Here is a 13,414-nt window from a genome sequence, read left to right on the forward strand (position 1 = left end):
TGCCCAGATAGGGGCGAAGGCATGCATCCACAGGACTCAGGCTCAGACTCGGCCAGCCCCGCCTCCGGCGGCCCCAGCTCCGCCAGGGGGCGCGCTCGGAGGCCGCGCTCTAGCCCGCCGCGTGCCTCGCCCCTCTCTATGGTGGCTCGGGCGCTGCGGGAGCGGAGGCGCGCTCCCGAGAGGGGGCGGGGCCGCGCCGGGGGCGGGGCCGCGCGAGGGGCGGGAGCGGCCGGGCCGGGCGGCTGGGGATGGGTGGGGGGGCCAACTTCCTGGGGCCGCCCGTGAGGATGTCGCGACCGCCCCCCGGTGCCCCTCAGCCCCGGAGACGCCGCCGCGGCGGAGTCCGAAGCCCCCCTGCCTGAGGCGTCCGCGGCCCGGATCCGGCTCCTCCCCTCCCCTCCCCTCCCAGGTGCGGACCGGGCGGGCGGCCGCGGCAGGTGAGGAGGCGGCGGCGGCGGCGGCGCTGGGATCCGCGGGGCGCCCGGCCTGGGTGGGGTCCTGGGGGAGGCCGGGGTGGGGGCGCTGCTCGGCCTCGGCTCTCGCCGCGCTGTGGTCTGGAAGCGCCTCCTCCGTGCGGGGCGCGGCCTGGGACTCTCCCTGCCTCGCTGGAAGTCTCCGCATCCGGGGCAGCTCGCACCTGTCCCAGTAAAAGTCCTTCCAAAGAAAGCATTTCACCTGTGGGGGCAGTAACAGGAGACGGGTCTTTTCAAATATCCCCAAACGCCTTACATACCGGCAGGTTCAATTGGTTTGTGGGGGGAAAGATGCCGCCTTACGGCAGAGGAAACTGAGTCAGGTACGCGGCGGCCTGGTGCCCCCTTAAAGGAGCTGGCTTGCCGCTGCTTCCTAGCGGAGGGGCCTTTCGGGCCTCTCGGAAGGAGACGGCTGGAGTTTGGAGGCTTAGTGGAGAAGTTTGGGAATGTGCTGCCCCCTACCCCCTCCCGCTTTAGGGATTTGTCCTCTGTTCGTGTGAGGTGGTGTGTGAGGTCGTCAGTGGCCAAGACGGAGAGGGAAGTGGGGCCTCTCTGCAGCCGGCAGCCCCTGAGACATTTGCCCAGGCGTAGGGAAGTATGGCTAGACCAGGGGAGTCAGAGCATGGCAGGCATCTGTCTGCTCAGAGCCTGATTTCGGGCTGGTAGAAGATACAAACAACAGCATATTTTCTCCTTTTTGTTGGCCTGTCATTTATTCTAGTGGGAAAAAACTGCTTGTGTAATCAAGGAAGGGTGTATCAAGCTCCTCCCAGTCTACCGCAGGGAGGAATTACGGTTAGCTTGGAAATAGGGCTTTACCCACTACTGTCACTTTGCACCTTGGCTAAAGGCCACAGTGACCTAATTACAGACATCCACAGGTGCATGTGGCCTTCTAGAAAGCAGCGAGTTCCTTATTCATCCCCTTTTACAGGTGGTTTGGAGGACCGGGAAGATTTCCCGTCACTCCTGTTGCTACAGCTGTCTGGGGAGCCTTTGATTTTCTTAGTGACAATTCAAGTTACTGCAATGTGACCAAAGCTGTCCTATTTATTGAGCCATTTTTTTTTTAGGAATGGGAGTAGGCAGGGGACAGGTGCTGGGCCGAGTTCCTATACAGAGTTCCAGGGTTGGGAGATGCAGGGTTGCTCTCTGTTCAGGGGATTTCAGGTTTGAATAACTTCTTTATCGTTTTTTCCTGATTGTGTTCTTTTTCACATTTCAAGGAAGTGGGTGATGGCAAGTATTTCTGAAGCATTATGGCATATTTCCTAATAATTTTGGACTTCAGAGTACAGTTCATAAATTACAGTTGATTTAGAGGTGTTATTTTTCTTAAGTTTGGAAGTTGTGTATAACAACTTGATGTGGCAAGGTTAAATAATAACTTGATTGTGCTTGAAGGAAATTTCCATGTAATCTAGGAGACACCCACACACTTTAATGTCTATATCTAATTATGAAGATAAGCCCACTAAAAACTTTCAAATTGGTCAGGTAGAGGTAGAGAGCTGTTACTCTGACTGTTTACATTGGGATCAAGGGTTTTAAATCCTCTAAATTGACTTAATTTAACCATTTGCTAAAATACGCACAAAACAAGAGCTGTTCTCAGATTAGAAATTAATTTTTTTTAATTTTTTAATGTTTTTATTTATTATTGAGAGACAGAGAGACAGAGTGTGAGCAGGGGAGGGGTAGAGAGAGGGGGGGACACAGATCTGAAGTAGGCTCCAGACTCTGAGCTATTAGCACAGAGCCCGACGTGGGGCTCGAACTCAACCAACTATGAGATCATGACCTGAGCCGAAGTCGGTTGCTTAACCGACTGAGCCACCCAGGTGCCCCAGAAATTAACATGTTTTTAATCTTTCTCATGGCCAAGAGGTTGACATAACTAACTGCTTAGCACTATCTAATAATGCATCTTTAAGGCCTCTTAAGATAGCAGTGGAAAAAGCATTTTCAATTACCAGCATTTAGAAAAGACAAAACAGCAACAGTAACAAAAAAGGGCACAATTTCTTCCCTAAACACATGTTCACTGTCATGTTTAATATAGCCACACCCATCTGTAAGAGTATTGTCCCTAGAACTTTCTGGAAACACCTATAGACACCTAAAGAGTGTTAGGGGGACAAATTCCACCTTGATGTCTTATAATAGAATCTTTAATGCTGCTATTGCTTTAATGGTAGATTAGAGACTTAAAAAAATATTTATTTTGAGAGAGAGTGCTGCACCCATGAGCAGGGGGAGGGGGGAGAGACAGAGAGAGAGAGAGAGAGAGAGAGAGAGAGAGAGAGAGAGAATCTCACGCAGGCTCCACAATATCCACTCAGAGCTCCACACGTGGCCTGAACCCACGAACCTCAAGATCATGACCTGAGCTGAAATCAAGAGTTGGTCGCTCAACTGACTGAGCCATCCAGGCTCCTCTAGAGACTTTTATATCAAACTTGTACTGACCATAGTGTTTATATTTTGGGATGAAAGTTTTAACCTATGTACCTTTCGAATCTCCTCACCTCTGCAATACAGAGCTAAGTTATAATTTAGAGTTTAATGAGAATACATAGTTTTCAATTGCTATTGGTTAAATCTCAAGGGACGAGCTGCTTTATTATTGTTTGGTAATGATTACTGGTTATTAGTTTTGTTTGGTTACTGGTTATTGGTAGTGGTTACTTGTGTTTATGTAAGAAAGATTTTGGTAATTATAAGGACAATCTATTTTTTTATTACCTTTTTTTGGTTTATTTTTTAATTGAACTATAGTTGACACACAAGGACAGTCTTTTTATATGCAAACACGCGAACTCCCATTCTTTCAATAGGGAAATGGTTTGGTCATTTTCTTGTATCGTGACTTTATATTATCAACAGCGTTTTAAATAGGACTTTTTAATAGGATATTCTGTTACATCTCAAATGAAAGCCATCCCTGACAGGAAGGAATCCTAGGCCTTGGCTCTCCCAGTTTCCAGGATTTATCAGTTGCCATGGTCAGGACAGTGGTTTTATCTAATCCTATAATGCCATTCTTACTTTAAACCCATTACCTTCCTTTCTCTTGATTAAGATGGTCATGAAGTTTCTTTGCTTTCCCCTGTGCAGGTTGAATATTCCCCATTTTTGATGCATTTGGGCCTGTTAACGTTCTGAATTGGAGCCAAACAGTTGGTTAAGAGAATCCTACTGCACAATCTTAAACATTTTCCTTTTTCAGAGCAAGCATAAAATCTGTGTTTCCTCTGGGGGAAAATTAGCTTTTTGAATCTGATAGGAAAACCAAAGCTGGTTTTTCCAGCTTTGTACCAATACAAAATCTTAACCTTTCCTTTCTGGTTTTGCCAGTACAGTGACTGGTGACAGTAGTGAATGATGAACTAGAGCCTTTGGGAGATCCCCAAGTCTTCCCGAATCAGTAAAAAAAGGTCACATTGTATTCAGTGCAGGCTTTAGCCTTTTTAGTGTGTTTTATTGCAAGGAGTTCCCAAAAGCCAGCCATTCCTTGAAAGCTGCAGTTTGCAGCTGAGTCACTAAAGGGTTCTTTAAAAATACAGATTTCCCAGCCCCACCTCCTGGAGATTTGATTGAGTGAATGAGTGATGACCAAGAATCTACATTTTATTTATTTTTTTAATTTTGTAAAAATGTTTATTTTATTTTTGAGAGACACAGAGCATGAGCCGTGTAGGGGCAGAGAGAGAGGGAGACACAGAATCCAAAGCAGGCACCATGCTCCGAGCTGTCAGCACAGAGCCCAATGGGGGCTCCAACCCACGAACTGTGAGATCATGACCTGAGTGAGATCATGACCTGAGCCGGGGTCAGAAGCTTAACTGACTGAGCCACACAGGCGCCCCAAGAATCTACATTTTATTTTATTTATTTTTTTTTTTTTTAACGTTTATTTATTTTTGGGATAGAGAGAGACAGAGCATGAACGGGGGAGGGGCAGAGAGAGAGGGAGACACAGAATCGGAAACAGGCTCCAGGCTCTCAGCCATCCGCCCAGAGCCCGACGCGGGGCTCGGACTCACGGACCGCGAGATCGTGACCTGGCTGAAGTCGGACGCTTAACCGACTGCGCCACCCAGGCGCCCCAAGAATCTACATTTTAAAAACCATTCTGGCATCTATTTCCAAAAAGGTCCCCAAAGCGATTCTGATATGCAGCCAGGTTTGGGAGCCACTGTTGCACTGCTTTGAAATTCTTTACAAATGGTAGTCCCTTTAAAAGCATCATTATGGTATCCAGGATGTTTGATTTGCTAGAATAGCCCATTTCCTAGTCATGACAGATAACAAAGAGCTTTTATAACTTTTATGTAAATTACTTTACAAAGAGGCCCCCCCGCCCTCCCGCTGTATTATCTATCTGGAGTCATGAGGGAGGGTTGGTGAAAGTAGCTTCCTTTATTTCCTGAGTGGACAAATGAATGATAATGTGGAAACGACTGGAGGTCTGAATCGGTAGTCGAATCTAGTTACGATCAGTGTTGGATAGGAGAGATGCCTGGGAATTCTCCGCGTGTAGGATTTAAAAATAAAGCCAACTTGCCAGATGTTTCACTGCTTCATAGCCAAAGAGCTTTATTGAAAATAATGGAGGCTTAATAGTCAATAAAATTTAGTCACGGGTCCTTTGCGGAGTTCATGGAAGCACAATTGCTGAAGTACAGAACCATCCCAGTTAAAACAATTGGGGCACTCAACATGTTAGGGAATTAAACTTGGGAAAAAGTGTAACAGTTGAGGAAATAGACAAACCTGGTTTTGAATCCCAATTCTTCCACCTCCTGGCCTCTGCTACTTCAAGACACGTTCCTTAATCTTTGTCAGCTTCCTTTTCTTCATCCCCGAGATGAAAATAATGCCTGATGGGATTGTTCCGTGGATTAAAAGAGAGAAGATCCGTTCTTTATACATTGCAGGCAACTCCATGAATGTTCACTTCTCCTACTTTCTGCTAGGATTTCTATTCCAGAGGCTTAAGATGTCTTTCTAAATCTGGCCTTCTCTGTATCTCTTTCCAGGAATATCTACTCTGTCAGCTCTTTTAGAGAGTCTCTGAAAGAGTGAGGACTAAAGTTAGGAACTGGATGATATGGGTAAAGAAGAATGAGTCATAGGACACTCAAAAGTGTTTTTAGAATGAGAGGAGTATAGGCATATATCCAGAGTTACTGTTTGCAGAAATGAATTAATGCCATCCAAATTCAGCCATACGTATCTATCTGGGCGGTAGTGCGCGGGCACTCATGTCAGTCTAGGAGGCTGTAAGGGTGGCCCCGTTAAGTAGCAGCTGACAACCATTTCTTCCCTCATCTCCCGTTCTCCCTTTCGGTCTCTTTTGTTTCTCTTTCCCTCTCTCCTCCCTTTCAAAGTGCCCTTCCTTTCGACTTGCCAATCATGCCCCAGTAATCACAGGCCAGGCCCCTGAAACTCCAGGCTAAAAGAGAGGTTGCTGGTTGCTAACACCTGTCTCCCAGCTAAATGAATAGGCCCTTTTGTGGGCAGGATGTTAAAAAAGCTGATTAGTACAATACTGGCTTAAAGGACCTATTAATGATACAGCATATGTAAATCAGAGAGTGATTCAAAGCCATTTTCAAGATTTCTTTCTTATACCATATATTTATTTTTTATATTGAATTATGATGTTGGTTGAAAGTTTGTGTCTAAACCATGAATCTGTTTATTGCCCAAACAGACTAATTTTTGTCATTTGATTGGGAATCATTTATATTCTAAAGAAGTTTCTACCCTTAAGGGCCTTTGTATTGTTCAGCAAATGTCTAACTGGTGTGTAATACAATTAAAGTTTTGTTCACTGCGCTGCTGACATAATTAGTTTAATTTCTGCTCCTTATATATTTCTCTTGGCAGCTGGGAAATTAAAATACTAGATGTTGCATAAAACTGCTTTTTTGAGGGGGTGATTTTACTGTCAGTTGAATGGACTTAGGCCCCAGGGTACATTTTTTAAGATGTCTTATTCAACTTTCCTGTAATAGTCTTCTTTCTCTCCATAGAATTAATGTATTAAGGCACATAATTGGCTATTTAAGCATTCAGAAGAGACAATGTTTGGCCTTTACCCCATGATTATATTTTTTCCTTACATCTCTTTTGAGGAAATGTGTGTAATTTTTGAAACCTCTAAGTATATTACACTTACACGAGCATGTGGACTTTTGCAAAGACTGGAGAGTTGGAGTGGGTTTCTCTGATAAGGTGTATTATTTAATGCCCTCCCCAAATCACCGCTCTGTTCTTTTTAGATCATAGCGTTTGCAGACCTGATGTGAAAGTGGAGAGGCTGAGCTGCCTGGCAAATCCTCCTCACAATTTTTCTATGATAATGTTTCACAGAAATGGCTCTAGTCTTCAGGAACAGAAGTTGCTCTCGAGGAGACTTTACGTTTAATTACTCTATTCCGCCCTTCATTTCCTATAGGATTCTTGCAGAGATTCTCACCAGGCTGCTGATTTCATGGAGTCATGACTTTACACAGGTTTTTAGCTCTGTTAAGGCTTCCAGCCTCTTTTTGTGTTGTTTTTTTTTTTTTTTTTTAATGGAAAGTGACCTTGGTCTGGTAATTTCTCCATTGTCCTCTCCTATAAAAAGATAAGCAAAACCTTCTTGCAATCTCAGCAGCCTTTTTCAGCAGCTACCCCTCGTGCTGATTTTGAACTTTTAAAAAATTTTGTTGAGCAAGTGTTACTTGACTTTTTAAAGCTGCCCCTCTCTGGTGCTGGGGGCTAGGCCCCCATCTCCCAGTTTAACATGCTCAGGCCTTCTGGAATCGCGTATAAAGACCCGATTTCATTGTCTCTGGGTTGTGGAGTGGTCAGGGCTCCCTAGGACAACTGTTTGTTTCCCGCAGTCCAGTTCTAAAGGGAGGGGAAGCCCATCCCCATTTGAACTACCAGGAGCCAGTCTGATCGCTGAAAACATTTTAACTGCCTTGATCCTCTTGAAAGAAATGCTGCCTAGTCATCCTGAAACTTACAGGAAGTTAGGCCAACTGGAGGCTCTGCTGGCCTCTGAGTGGTTAATGCAGTTCGTTAGTAATCAGCACCATTGTTTATTTGCAACTGCTGGATTATGTTAAAAGACTTGCAAAAAAAAAAAAAAAAAGCTTTTTTTAAGTAAATGGAGCATCCTTCTCTCCCACCCCATCTTCTTCATGCTCTACTCATTTGCTTTGGAAAATCTTTCCAGTCTCAGTCCAGATGACAGGCATACAGACGAACAGCACAAGATTTGATCCTAAAATGTATAGAAGTGTGTTGTCCCTCCAGCATTTTCTGTGAATCTTACCTTTTTTCTTTATGATAATGTTTAAGACATCTGCCTGGGAAATAGCCTCATCCTATTTCTGCTTCCAACCTTTTCCTAGGTCCTGAGTCAGTGGGTCCACAACCAATTAATTATACCTCCTCTTGACCATGGTAAACTATTATTTATTGGTGTGGAAGAAGATTCACCAGAGCATAAGGCTTTAATCGAAAATGCTGGACAAAAGGAGCATTCTAGTTTGGAGAAAGAGAGCAGAGTGTTTTCTAGGGCTTGCTCTAGCAGCAGTAGGTCAGCTGAAGTTCAGTTAGTTGGTGGAATCTTTAGTCAAGGATGGTTCTAGGAAGAGGGGGAATTGGTTTTTTTGTAAAGTAGCAGCCATTGTTTGGGCATTTGGGATTTTTTGGAGGGGTGAAGAGGGAGAGTTAGGGGCTAACATTTTGTACAGTTGGAAGAAGGTGGCAGGAAGAATTGCGGATGCTAGGACCCTCTCAGCCCATAGCGGGAAATTCTTAGTCTTTCAGCTTCTCTCCTGTTTGCCTTGGTTTCTACCTTTTGGGCATGACTGGACTTCAGGTACCATTCTTGGTCATTTTATTTACTGATGGAAGAATTTGCTTAATCATTCTGAGTGCAAGCTGAAGTTTGCCTTAGCCAGTGTTTGCTACAGGACGGGTGGAGCGAGGGGGGTGCCTGAATATTCCCAGAAAGCTTGACAAAGGCCACTCCACCTTCCTTACTGCCCTCGTCGTATAGTTGGACCCAGCACTCCAGATGAATCTGAATCCTCTACTCCCATGCCCACTGGTCTGATCCAGTTAGGTGTTTCCTAACTCTCTGGGTTGTTGACACAGTTGCGGACCAGCAGCTTGATGAATAGGGACAGTGAGCCAGCCAGTTAATGGGGGACATAAAAATGGTATCATTCTGCCACTTCACCTCCAGATGATCTTCATCAAATTCTTAAACTTTGTGTGATAAAATTTTTGAGGGGTGCCTGGGTGGCTTAGTTAAGTGTCTGACTCTTGATTTCGGATCAGGTCATGATCTCACGGGCTGGGTTTGTGAAATTGAGCCTTGTGTTGGGCTCTGTGCTGACAGAGTGGAGCCTGCTTGGGATTCTCTACCCTGCTTGCAGGCACATAGGCGCGCTCTCTCTCTCTTTTTCTCCCCACCCCCTGTCAAAATAAATAAATAAACATTAAACATTTTTTTTTTCATACAGCATATCAACATGTCTCTTGTAGTACCAAAACTAATACTGAAAATGAAAATACGCTGACAATTATATTTAAATTGGTTTTTATTTGAGATATAGGCTGTCCATACCTGCACTGTACCTACTTTTGGAAATGCTCATAAACCGTAGCCTGAAATCCTCCTTGTCTCATCTTTTTAGAAACAACACAAACATAAAAATAAGCCACTGGTTTTATTTGGGAGGGATTGCAGAAAATTCAAGAGTCTCTCTCCCCCTCTCTCCCTACATCCCTCTCTCTCCCCATCCCTCTTGCACTCTCTCTAAAAACAAACAAAACAATTTTGATGTCATAACATGTACATATTTACATGTGTTTTAATTTACATTTGGTCTTCCCAACCAAACATCATTTTCTTTTTTTTTTTTAACTTCTGTGCCCAACGTGGGGCCCAAACTCACAACCCTGAAATCAAGAGCCACAGGCTCCACTTACTGAGCCAGCCAGGCACCCTCACCAATGTCATTTTTATAAATGGGGAAAAGTTGGGGCATCTGGCTGTCTCAGTTGGTAGAGCACGTGACTCTTGGTCTCAGGGTCATGAGTTCGAGCCCCACATTGATGTAGAGATTACTAAAAAAAATTTTAAAAATGGGGAAAAGTTGAAATTTGTTACATATTACAAATATTATAAAAGTGTATTGGGGCGCCTGGGTGGCTCGGTCTGTTAAGTGCTGGACTTCAGCTCAGGACATGATCTCATGTTTCGTGGGTTCAAGCCCTGCGTCGGGCTCTGTGCTGCCAGCTCAGAACCTGGAGCCTGCTTCAGAGTCTGTCTCCCTGTCTCTCTGCCCTTCCCCCAATCACACTCCATCTCTCTAAAAAATAAACATTGAAAAATTTTTTTAAAAACATTAAAATATGCTTTCTGTAAGTTTTAATATACGAAATTAAAAATATTCTTTACCTAAGATAATTTATCAGGGATTACACACAAATTGTAACCTTTTTTATTCCTAAAAACATTGCTATAATATATATAAAAATATATGGCTGATCTCAAATTTTAGTGTGCCCCATAATCCCCTGGGCACTTGTAAAAAAAATTCAGTTTCCTGCTTCTTAGCCTAGACTTATACAATCAGTGTTTGGGACTGAGGCTTGGGTTTCTGACGACCATAATGATGATGGTGGTGGTGGTGGTGGTGATGATGCTGAGAAATTCTGAAATTACGAGGCTGCCTTTATTTTGCAGAGGAGGAATTTAAGGCCCAGAGGAGCTTAAGGCACTTTGAATAGCATTGTTCTAGGTGGTTCTGAGGACATTGATAATCACTGTCTTCCTCAGCTACCTGTTACCTGTAAATGAAACAGCCCTGAGCTCCCATCCCTGCTTGGGGAGAGAAGTTCCATCACCTGGTGATTTGCTAATTCAGAACCACAGTGTTACTACTTGGAGATTAGGTGAGGGATACTTACCTTTAATATGTTTAAGAATAAGTCAGTACAACTTGCATTTGGTGCCTGGATCAGGAGGGATGTTTACCTCTTTTGACTAACCACTAAAAAGGAGTTTTCAACCTCTTGGCCTAACTGTGAGTAACTTTACTCACAGTTAATAAAACCTGCTTAAAAGTGTGAGACAAAATAAAATATGGGGATGTGCAGTTTTTTTTGAGGCACTAAAGTTTGCGGTGCCTTTTTTAGAAGCCTTTTATAAGTAGTCTAGGAACAAATCTTCCTAGTTTGTGTTGCTGTAATGTCAGAATGAATGTTGATATGGAGCAGGGGGGGATAATCTCTGCAGGCTTTGCATCCTGGTTTAAATTGCCTAGTTGGATAAAATGTCAAACTTGATAGATTATTGGAGCTGTTATTTTGGTGGTTAAACAAAAATGAAACTGTTTGGATGTTCTCAAGGAACACTGCTCCCTGTGTCTGGACTTTGCACTGGAGAAAGTTTCAATTGTTCAGAAGCAATACTAGTTAGAAAATGCAGCTTCTGTGGCTCCTAGCACAGCTGTCTAAATTACCAGCTCTGTTGGGGCCTTTGGACAAGCATTGTTGAACACTTTTGGAAACAATTTACGCTGTTCCCTGAATAGTTGGGAAACCTAGAAGTGGAGAAAGGTATGGCATTGTGTCTAGATTATTCAAGTCAAAACTGTTTTCTTTAAGTGTCTCTCGAACAAATGTCTCTCGCCATCTTTCTGACTGGGGTGGGGTGGGGGTAGGGGGCTGTAAAGAGAGTGTGGACTCCCTGGGCCTTTCTTTCCTAGTTACTGACTATTCAGTAGGATGGCACGTTGTCCGGCAGTGTGCCACCTACAGAGGACTTTGGTTATTATAACCTTGATTAGGAAAGGAGGATGGAGAACATGAGTGTGAGCATGCAGATGTTTTTGAAAGTCTGTGCCTGCTGTGTGAAGCCTTGAATTTGCACTTTGAACATTTGATTTGGTGAAGGACATTATAAAACTGTCTCGACAAAACAGCCCCCTTTCCTATTGAAATCATATTTTGCCCATGAGAGTTTGGGAAGCATTAGGCCTGCTCGGCAGGATTTATTTTACTCATTCCGTTGTGTAAAATGATACTTTTTTTCTGAACGGAATTGTATGCGTTGTTTGGTGGGAGTCAGGGGAAGGCTTACTCTTGTCTAAAAGTATGAGACAATTTGGTGGAAGACTGATGAAAAGACTGACATTTCCTTTGCTGTGTTATACTTGTCTTTGTGCCATATTTTACCTGTATAAAAATTACCAACACTCCCTGTGTACTTGCTGTGTGCAGGGACTTAACTGTATGAACTTATTTCATCCTCCCAACAGTTTTACGAAGCATGGGTACTAGTTTCTCTGTTCCACAGATGTGAAAACACTGCACAGAGAAGTTAAGTGATGGGTGCAAGGCCACACAGTGTTTGAACCCTTCTGGCTGTGAAGTCCAAGCTTTCAACCACCAGGCTATAGTGGCCGCATGGTCTGCTGACACATCCGTTACCATTACTTTTCAGAGTATGTCTTCAGAAGTAGGTTCTAGTTCATATAGTGGTGGGCTTTGAAATTTCTTATATGTGGGCCTCTTTGTGTGGAATGGTATTTAAAAGGAGTATTAGGTGCCTGGGTGGCTCAGTTTGTTGAGTGTACGACTTGGTTTTGGCTCAGGTCATGATCCCAGGGTCATGGGATCAAGCCCCACTTGGGGCTCTATGCTGAGCATGGAGCCTGCTTAAGATTCTCTCTCCCTCTCCCACTCTCCCTCTCTCCTTCCCTCTGCCCCTCTCCCTTGCTGGCTCTCTAGCGCTCTCTCTTAAAAAAAAAAAAAAAAAAAAAAAAAGATGTTAGCAACACTTGTTACTCGTTTTAGTTCTGTTAGCACTGAAGTGTCGTTTCATGGTTTATTCCAAATTCTAACATTATAATTGTATTTTTAAAAATTTATTTATTTTTTTTGAGAGAGAGAGAGAGAGAGAGAGAGAGAAAGTGGGGCAGGGGCAGAGAGAAAATCCCAAGCAGGCTCTGCATTGTCAGTACAGAGCCCAGTGTGGGGCTCAAACCCACGAACCATGAGATCATGACCTAAGTCAAAATCAAGACTCGGATGCTCAACCAACTGAGCCACCCAGGTGCCCCTGTAATTGTATTTGGTGTATAAACTAGTCACCCTTAAAAGCACATTTGGCTAAACAGCTAAAGCTTTGGCTTAGAGAAGGATTTATTGATGGCTTTTCATTTTTCAATTATTTTTTTTCTGGTGGGGGCAGTGTCTTCCTGTTTGTCACTAGGCCTCAATAAATTGCCCTCTACATAAGACATGTAGATGTTCTGACTTCCTGTTGTAAATGATAACGGAATAAATGGTGATAGACCGTTTTCAGGAGGAAGTCCTGATCAGTATAGAAAGTAAAACTTTGCTCTCTGGGCTTGAGACACGTGTCCTGCTTCCCCTACGTATGAAATCCTTGAGGACTGGCTTGAAGAATCACAGAAGAAGCATCATTTAATTTTTGTCTGCTAACCTCTCCCTCACATTTTTGGAGAATGCTCCTGAGACTTTTGTAAGGAAAGCTATTTGTAGTAAGAAGCCTGTCACATGTGAGGTGCCCTACCTGGTAACCACGTCTTTTACAATTTCTTTGTCTTGTTGCTGCAGTGTTCAGATGCTTTTGATTTCCAGCAGGGTCCTTTCGGCTGAATGCTGAGCTGAACCTACAGCAGAATTCATTCTGTATGGGTTACTTCTGCCTTTTGGCTCATTGCTTATGGCTCTGGGGGAGCTCAGACGGAAATACAGGGAGGGATGAGGCACAGGTAATGCCTGAAATGTATTTCAGGTGGTTGGGCCAGCAACTGATCCATGCTTAGAGAATCTTTTTTCTTTTTTTTCTGGCATGGTAGGAACTGCAACATAAGAAGAAATGTGCTTTGCTT

At 43.8% G+C, this 13,414-nt stretch overlaps 1 protein-coding gene across 5 annotated transcripts in view; it reads left to right on the top strand.

Moving 5' to 3' along the window:
- Positions 1 to 237: 237 nt before the first annotated feature.
- Positions 238 to 13,414, top strand: part of RFFL (ring finger and FYVE like domain containing E3 ubiquitin protein ligase) — a 66,681-nt gene continuing 53,504 nt past the window's right edge. The window contains exon 1 of one of the 5 annotated variants that reach the window (XM_040455214.1): positions 238 to 437. The gene's annotated coding sequence lies outside the window, so the exon portion shown is untranslated. The remainder of the gene's footprint in view (positions 438 to 13,414) is intronic. The other 4 variants (XM_040455215.1, XM_040455216.1, XM_040455217.1 and 1 more) reach the window with 4 other exon arrangements.

Source organism: Herpailurus yagouaroundi, unplaced genomic scaffold (genome assembly GCF_014898765.1).
Source record: "Herpailurus yagouaroundi ecotype Mexico unplaced genomic scaffold, PumYag 215, whole genome shotgun sequence".
Lineage (NCBI taxonomy): Eukaryota > Metazoa > Chordata > Mammalia > Carnivora > Felidae > Herpailurus > Herpailurus yagouaroundi.